We start from the raw sequence: 8,682 nt of genomic DNA, 5'->3' as shown, positions 1-8,682 counted from the left end.
CTACCCCTGGGCCAGACTACACTTAAGTTAACCTCTTACATCTAGACGTTCCGCTAGCGGAACACCTGCTCCAATATCCAATGATAGGCGTGGCGCGAATTACAAATTCCTCAAAAATCCAAAAACGTCCATTTTTCAAACATATGACTATTTTACACCATTTTAAAGACAAGACTCTCCTTTATCTAAACACACTGTCCGATTTCAAAAAGGCTTTACAGCGAAAGCAAAACATTAGATTATGTCAGCAGAGTACCCAGCCAGAAATAATCAGACACCCATTTTTCAAGCTAGCATATAATGTCACAAAAAACAAAACCACAGCTAAATGCAGCACTAACCTTTGATGATCTTCATCAGATGACACTCCTAGGACATTATGTTATACAATACATGCATGTTTTGTTCAATCAAGTTCATATTTATATCAAAAACCAGCTTTTTTTACATTAGCATGTGACATTCAGAACTAGCATTCCCACCGAACACTTCCGGTGAATTTACTAAATTACTCACGATAAACGTTCACAAAAAAACATAACAATTATTTTAAGAATTATAGATACAGAACTCCTTTATGCAATCGCTATGTCCGATTTTAAAATAGCTTTTCGGTGAAAGCACATTTTGCAATATTCTGAGTAGATAGCCTGGCCATCATGGCTAGCTATTTTGACACCCACCAAGTGTGGTACTCACCAAACTCTGATTTACTATAAGAAAAATTGTATTACCTTTGCTGTTCTTCGTCAGAATGCACTCCCAGGACTTCTACTTCAATAACAAATGTTGGTTTGGTTCCAAATAATCCATAGTTATATCCAAATAGCGGCGTTTTGTTCGTGCGTTCAAGACACTAACCGAAGGGTAAAGAAGGGTGACGCGCCCGGCGCGTTTCTTGACAAAAAAATTCAAAATATTCCATTACCGTACTTCGAAGCATGTCAAACGCTGTTTAAAATCAATTTTTATGCGATTTTTCTCGTAAAAAAGCGATAATATTCAGACCGGGAAACCCTGTTTTCGTTCAAAGACGAAAAAATAAAACATGGTGTCGGCTCGTGCACGCGCCCCCAGTCTCATTGTTCTCAGATCGACCACTTACCAAATGCGCTACTGTTTTTCAGCCATGGCCTGCAGAGTCATCATTCCCCGTTCTGCCGCCTTCTGAGAGCCTATGGGAGCCGTAGGAAGTGTCACGTTACAGCAGAGATCCTCAGTTTTCAATAATGAGAGTGTAGAAGGCCAAGAAATGGTCAGAGAGGGCACTTCCTGTACAGAATCTTCTCAGGTTTTTGCCTGCCAAATGAGTTCTGTTATACTCACAGACACCATTCAAACAGTTTTAGAAACTTTGGAGTGTTTTCTATCCAAAGCTAATAATTATATGCATATTCTAGTTTCTGGGCAGGAGTAATAATCAGATTAAATCGGGTATGTTTTTTATCCGGCCGTGAAAATACTGCCCCCTATCCATAACAGGTTAATCATAACACCTACTGAAGAGATGAGTCTTCAGTGAAGACTTAAAAGTCAAGACCGAGTCTGCGTCTTTCACATGGGTAGGCAGACCATTCCATAAAAACGTTGCTCTATAGGAGAAAGTCCTGCCTCCAGCTGTTTGCTTAGAAATTCTAGGGACAAATAGGTACTAGAACTAATGTGTTAGTAATACCACTACAATAATGCAGTAGAGCAAGCAACTTACCTTGACTTGGACAAGTTCCAGTGTTAGATAGCCAAGCAAGCTAACATAGCATCCCTCTCTGTTTGAGCCTGGGTGTTTCAGTAGGCTAATCTAGCTATCTGCATTCGCTAAGTGAAAGTGAAACAAATACAACTAAATATTTCTCTCTCTCTTTCACCCTCTCGGTCTTGCTTTTCCTTCCTTTTTAAATTCATTAATTTGTTCAACAATGTTCAACTATTGTCTTTCTCTCTCTTTGAGTCAACTACACACTACATTTTATGCACTGGAGTGCTAGCTAGTTGTAGTTTATGCTTTCAGTACAAGATTCATTCTCTGATCCTTTGATTGGGTGGACAACATGTCAGTTCATGCTGTAAGAGATCTGATAGGTTGGAGGACGTCATCCGGAAGTTGTCATAATTACTGTGTAAGTCTATGTAAGGGGGCGAGAAGCATGAGCCTCGTAGGTTTTGTATTGAAGTCAATGTACCCAGAGGAGGATGGAAGCTAGCTGTCCTCTGGCTACACCATTGTGCTACCCTACAGAGTGCTGTTGAGGATACTGTAGACCTTCATTACAAAACAGTGTGTTTTAATCAATTATTTGGTGACTTGAATATATTTAGTATAGTTTTACTTTGTTAATATGTCACTTTTTTTCTATGAAATTCACTGAGGATAGTCCTCCCCTTCCTCCTCTGAAGAGCCTCATCTGGTACAGGTTAATTAACTGTCTATGGACACTGTCTGACTGTCTGAATGTATTAACACACAAACACAGGAACACACAGGACAAAATCAGGGTGCTCTTTTGTTGACGGCAGAAGTTCGGTTGAGTTGGCTACCTCTCTCTTACCCTGTCTCTCTCCCTCCCTCTTTCTCTCTCTCCTCTATTCCTCCTTCTATTCCCTTTGTCTCTTTCTGTTTTGCATACGGTGGAAGCACGTGCTGTGATAGGTGAACTGAGCTAGCTGCATCTACATGTTTAGCTGTAATTCCTTATATGGAGAAGGGTGTTTCACAGAGAGAGAGAGAGAGAGAGAGAGAGAGACACACAAGAGAGGGAGGGAGAGAGAAGAGGCAGGAGTGAAAGTGAGCGAGAGGAGGGAGGGAGGGAGAGAAGCACCGCAAAGCAAGCATGAGGTTTTCACTTTCTATTCTCCGCTCAGTAGCAGTCAGAGGAGTCCACGTTGAGGCACAGTAAGTGAATACAGTTACCGTTTACCAAGGGTGTGTGTGTGTGTGGTGTGTGTGTGTAGAGAGAGAGAGCTCTATACTCGAGACAATACTGCTTGTATTTACGGAGTCTCAGGTTGATTTTATTGATTGGGGAAAACTTTCACTCTGTTGTGTGTTTGTGTGTGTGTGTGTGTGTGTTTTTGTGTCTGTCTGTGTGTGAGTGTGTGCATTTAGTTAGTCAGACAGTTTCAGTGCAGTCATTTGATGTGGGACCGTTTGCAATGTGGAAAAGAGTTGAGGAGACTGTGGATGGCTTTACTGTTTATTAATGTTCTGTACGTTAGTTAAACCACACGCACCGTAGACATTCTCCCCAGCAGCCTGCTCTCTTCTCACACACACACACACACACACACACACACACACACACAGGATCTTAATTGGATCACTCTTTTGTTGCTGAGAATTTTCCTGCACTGCAGACGAGCCTCATGTTTTACATAAATACACTGAAAACACTTTGTACTTTTCATGTAGCCTACTTTTGGCCAGACAATAACATTAACCACCAATCAAGCAACATTATGGACTAAACGTTCAAATGTTCAAATGAAGATCCTACATATGTATGTACACACACACACACACACAGGCACAGGCATGAACACAGACTCACATACCCATAAAGACGCGACACTGCCCTGCATAATGAGATGACTCCTGCTGTTCAAAGAAAAGTATTAAACTCCCACGTTACCCACGGTAACGGTAACCATGCTACAGTCTGACAAACCAAGTGTGGTGGGGGTTGTGTTTTGTGTATTTCTATGGACTGATTGAGGGATTGAAATGTAGGTGATACACTACATGGCCAAAAGTATGTGGACACCTGCTCGTCGAACATCTCATTCCAAAACAATGGGCATTAATATGGAGTTGGTCCCCCCTTTGCTGCTATAACAGCCTCCTCTCTTCTGGGAAGGCTTTCCACTAGATGTTGGAACATTGCTGTGTAGACTTGCTTCCATTCAGTCACAAGAGCATTAGTGAGGTCGGGCACTGATGCTGGGCAATTAGGCCTGGCTGGCAGTCGGTGTTCCAATTCATCCCAAAGGTGTTTGATTGGGTTGAGGTCAGGGCTCTGTGCAGGCCAGTTAAGTTCTTCCACACCCATCTCGACAAACCATTTCTGTATGGACCTCGGTTTGTTCATGGGGGCATTGTCATGCTGAAACAGGAAAGGGCATTCCCCAAACTGTTGCCACGAAGTTGGAAGCACAGAATAGTCTGGAATGTCATTGTATTCTGTAGCGTTAAGATTTCCCTTCACTGGAACTAAGGGGCCTAGCCGGAACCACGAAAAACATCCCCTGACCATTATTCCTCCACCAAACTTGACAGTTGGCACTATGCATTGGCGCAGGGAGCGTTCTCCGGCTTCTGCCAAACCCAGATTTGTCCGTTAGACTGTCAGATGGTGAAGCGTGATTCATCACTCCAGAGAACGCTTTTCCACTGCTCCAGAGTCAAATGGCGGCGAGTTTTACACCACTCCAGCCGATGCTTGGCATTACATATGGTGATCTTAGGCTTGTGTGCATCTGCTCAGCCATGGAAACCCATTTCATGAAGCTCCCAACGAACAGTTTTTGTTCCAAGTTCCAGAGGCAGTTCTGAACTCGAAAATGAGTGTAGCGCACTTCAGCACTCGGCGGCCCCATTCTGTGAGCTTGTGTTGCCTACCACTTTGTGGCTGAGCCGTTGTTGCTCCTAGACGTTTCCACTTTACAATAATAGCACTTGCATTTGGGCCGAGGCAGCTCTAGCAGGGCAGAAGATTGACAAACTGACTTGTTGGAATGGTTGAATCCTATGACGGTCCCACGTTGAAAGTCACTGAGCTCTTCAGTACGGGCCATCCTACTGCCAATGTTTGTCTATGGAGATTGCATGGCTGTGAGCACGATTTTTATACACCTGTCAGAAACGGGTTTGGCTGAAGTAGCCGAATCCGCACATTTAAAGGGGTGTCCACATACTTCTTTATATTTATAGGGGATAGTTGGTGTCTAACTCAACCTGTTGGATTGACGCAGTGTTAGTGTATGTCTGTTACTGATGTAGGTTGTCAGCTGTATAGAGATGGTATCTGGTCCAGTTAGTCTCTGGTTCTGTCTATATCTGGTTAACGTGGATCATCATCCAGCCAGGTCGTTCAAGATTGAAGTCGAGTAATTTTCTTTGCGCTGCTGACCAGTATTTGTCTCATTCAGGAGTAACAAAGGCCTAGTGCACTAATCTGGTGTAAATATTTGATTTCTCAGGGGGTGCTGCAGCATTCTCAGCACCCCTACTTCCTGTAGCACCCTCAGCACCCCTACCTCCTGCAGCACCCTCAGCACCCCTACTTCCTGCAGCACCCTCACCACCCCCTACTTCCTGCAGCACCCTCACCACCCTTACCTCTTGCAGCACCCTCACCACCCCCTACCTCCTGCAGCACCCTCACCACCCCTTACATCCTGCAGCACCCTCACCACCCCTACCTCCTGCAGCACCCTCACCACCCTCTACTTCCTGCAGCATCCTCACCACCCCCTACATCCTGCAGCACCCTCACCACCCTCTACTTCCTGCAGCATCCTCACCACCCCCTACATCCTGCAGCACCCTCACCACCCCCTACTTCCTGCAGCACCCTCACCACCCCTACTTCCTGCAGCATCCTCACCACCCCTACATCCTGCAGCATCCTCACCACCCCCTAAATCCTGCAGCATCCTCACCACCCCCTACTTCCTGCAGCACCCTCACCACCCCTACTTCCTGCAGCACCCTCACCACCCCCTACTTCCTGCAGCACCCTCACCACCCCCTACCTCCTGCAGCACCCTCACCACCCCCTACCTCCTGCAGCACCCTCACCACCCCTACCTCCTGCAGCATCCTCACCACCCCTACCTCCTGCAGCACCCTCACCACCCCCTACTTCCTGCAGCACCCTCACCACCCCCTGCCTCCTGCAGCACCCTCACCACCCCTACTTCCTGCAGCACCCTCACCACCCCTACCTCCTGCAGCACCCTCACCACCCCTACTTCCTGCAGCTATGGGATACATTTTGACATCTGCAGTGAGACTGGAACATGGATGAACGTCTAATTCTCCAGTGAGAGTGTGAGAACTTGTCGTCATCATCATCATCATCATCGCCTAACAACGGTCTCCTTCCACTGTGACTTCCCTCCAGACAGTCTGTCTCCCTCTCTGTATGAGGGCTCCCAAATTGGCGCAGCGTTCTAAGGCACTGCATCTTAATGCTATTGAGGCGTCACGACAGACCCTGGTTCAATCCCGGGCTGTATCACAATTGGCTGTGATCAGGAGTCCCATAGAGCAGCTCACAATTGACCCAGCGTCATCCGGGTTAAGGGAGGGTTTTGCCGGGGTAGGCTGTCATTGGAAAATAAGAATTTGTTCTTAACTGAATTGCCTGGTTAAATAAATATCTACAGACATGTCTCTTTTGATCTGCACCCCTCCTCCCTCCCTCCCTCCCTCCCTCCCTCCCTCCCTCCCTCCCTCCCTCCCTCCCTCCCCCTCTCTCTCTCTCTCTCTCTCTCTCTCAGCGGTAACAGTGCGATAAAGGCTTGAACACAGAGCTGCTAGATCTACAAGGTCATTAGTAGAGTGTGGTAAAGCAGAGGAACACATAACTCAGGGGATCTGTCGCTCTGTCACTCTGTCTCTCTCTGTCACTCTGTCACTCTGTCTGTCTGTCTGATGAGCTGTTGTCTGAGGTGTGTGTGTGTGTGGGTGTGTGTGTGTGTGTTTAGATGCTTTGCTGAGCTGTGGAGTAAATAAGTGGCTCTTTTAATGTGTATGTTTCTCTCTCTCTCTCTCTCTCTCTCTCGTTCCCTCTCTCTCTCGGCACAGATCTGTTTTTCAAAAGTGATGTCATCTATCTGTCTCCCTCAGCAATCACAAGGGGCATCTGTGGAATGCAGATCTGTGTGTGTGCTTTTATTATACAGAGAGAGAGAGGGTTTGAAACGGCAGAGGGGGGGGGGGCAGGGTAGGAAATCTAGAAACAAACATAAAAACAAACTAAGATAAAATAAACAAAGATAAAAAGTGAAGTAAGGTAACAAATCAAGAAAATTATGAAGATGGTTTCCAAGTGAACTTCTAGTGAGGTCATAGGGCGTCATTGAAAATAAGAATTTGTTCTTAACTGACTTGCCTAGTTAAATAAAGGTTAAAAAAACAAAGGTCATCACTGCGAGACAGACATGTCACATCGACTGTGAATGGTGGAGTTCCTGCCCGACTACGTTTTAGACTCATGGCACAACGCCTGGATAGGTATTTAACATATCAGCTAATCGCATCGTATGATTTAACAATCAGACGCCTGACTGCCCAGCGGATGACGTGACATGCAACCATTGGTTGATTCAATGCAATGCCTGAGCATTTAGTAGGCCAGGAGCTCGACCGGCAGGAGCTCAACCCGGCAGGAGCTCGACCCGACAGGAGCTCGACCCGGCAGGAGCTCGACCGGCAGGAGCTCGACCGGCAGGAGCTCGACCGGCAGGAGCTCGACCCGACAGGAGCTCGACCCGACAGGAGCTCGACCCGGCAGGAGCTCGACCCGACAGGAGCTCGACCCGACAGGAGCTCAACTGACAAGAGCTCAACCCGACAGGAGCTCAACCGGCAGGAGCTTGACTCGACTGGAGCTCGACCCGACAGGAGCTCGACCCGACAGGAGCTCGACCGGCAGGAGCTCGACTCGACAGGAGCTCGACCCGACAGGAGCTCGACCCGACAGGAGCTCGACTCGACAGGAGCTCGACCGGCAGGAGCTCGACTCGACAGGAGCTCGACCCGACAGGAGCTCGACTGACAAGAGCTCGACCCGACAGGAGCTCGACCGCATGTTCTGGTTTTATTTAAAGTATTTATTTTTATTTAACCTTTTATTTAACTAGTCTAGTCAGTTAATTTTAGAACAATTTATTATTTACAATGGCGGTCCTACCCCGGCCAAAAATATGCGCCGCCCTATGCGACTCACAATCACGGCCGGATGTGATACAGCCTGGATGGTTAGAGCAGTGGTTTTCAACCTGTGGTCCGCGGACCAGCGGGGGTACTGCGGGTTTTCCGTTTATTGTTTTAGATTCTTATTTTTTTGTTTTGTTTATTTTTGTAACAATAATAATACCAGTTGGGAGTATATATGGTATTTGAAAGAAATTTCACAAATTGTTTAACACCCAACTATAATAATAGGCCTTAATCCTTTATGTTTATTGATAACATTGACTCTTAATTTGACTGTCAAAATATATACAGTAACGGTCAATAATTTGGACACCTACTGATTTCAAAAAGTTTTAAACAAATCAAAATATATTTTATGTTTTAGATTATTCAAAGCAGACACCCTTTGCCATGATGACAGCTTTACACACTCTTGGCATTCTCTCAACCAGCTTCATGAGTTAGTCACCTGGAATGCATTTCATTTAACAGGTGTGCCTTGTTAAAAGTTAATTTGTGGAATTATTTCCATCTTAATGCATTTGAGCCAATCAGTTGTGCTGTGACAAGGTAGGGGTGGTACAAAGAAGATAGCCCTATTTGGTAAAAAACCAAGTCCATATTTTTGCAAGAACAGCTCAAATAAGCAAAGAGAAATGACAGTCCATCATTACTTTAAGACAGGAAGGTCAGTCAAACCGTAACACTTCAAGATCTTTGAAAGTTTCTTCAAGTGCAGTTGCAAAAACCATCAAGCGCTATGT

At 45.8% G+C, this 8,682-nt stretch overlaps 1 long non-coding RNA gene across 1 annotated transcript in view; it reads left to right on the top strand.

The window, feature by feature from the left end:
* Positions 1–2,815: 2,815 nt before the first annotated feature.
* LOC115187508 (uncharacterized) overlaps positions 2,816–8,682 on the top strand; it is a 20,512-nt gene continuing 14,645 nt past the window's right edge. The window contains exon 1 of the long non-coding RNA XR_003876081.1: positions 2,816–2,890. This is a non-coding gene — a long non-coding RNA (uncharacterized LOC115187508). The remainder of the gene's footprint in view (positions 2,891–8,682) is intronic.

The sequence above is a fragment of the Salmo trutta genome, unplaced genomic scaffold (genome assembly GCF_901001165.1).
Source record: "Salmo trutta unplaced genomic scaffold, fSalTru1.1, whole genome shotgun sequence".
NCBI classification, from domain to species: domain Eukaryota; kingdom Metazoa; phylum Chordata; class Actinopteri; order Salmoniformes; family Salmonidae; genus Salmo; species Salmo trutta.
Note: the sequence above shows the minus strand (reverse complement) of the source record. Positions and strands in the feature narration are given on the sequence as shown.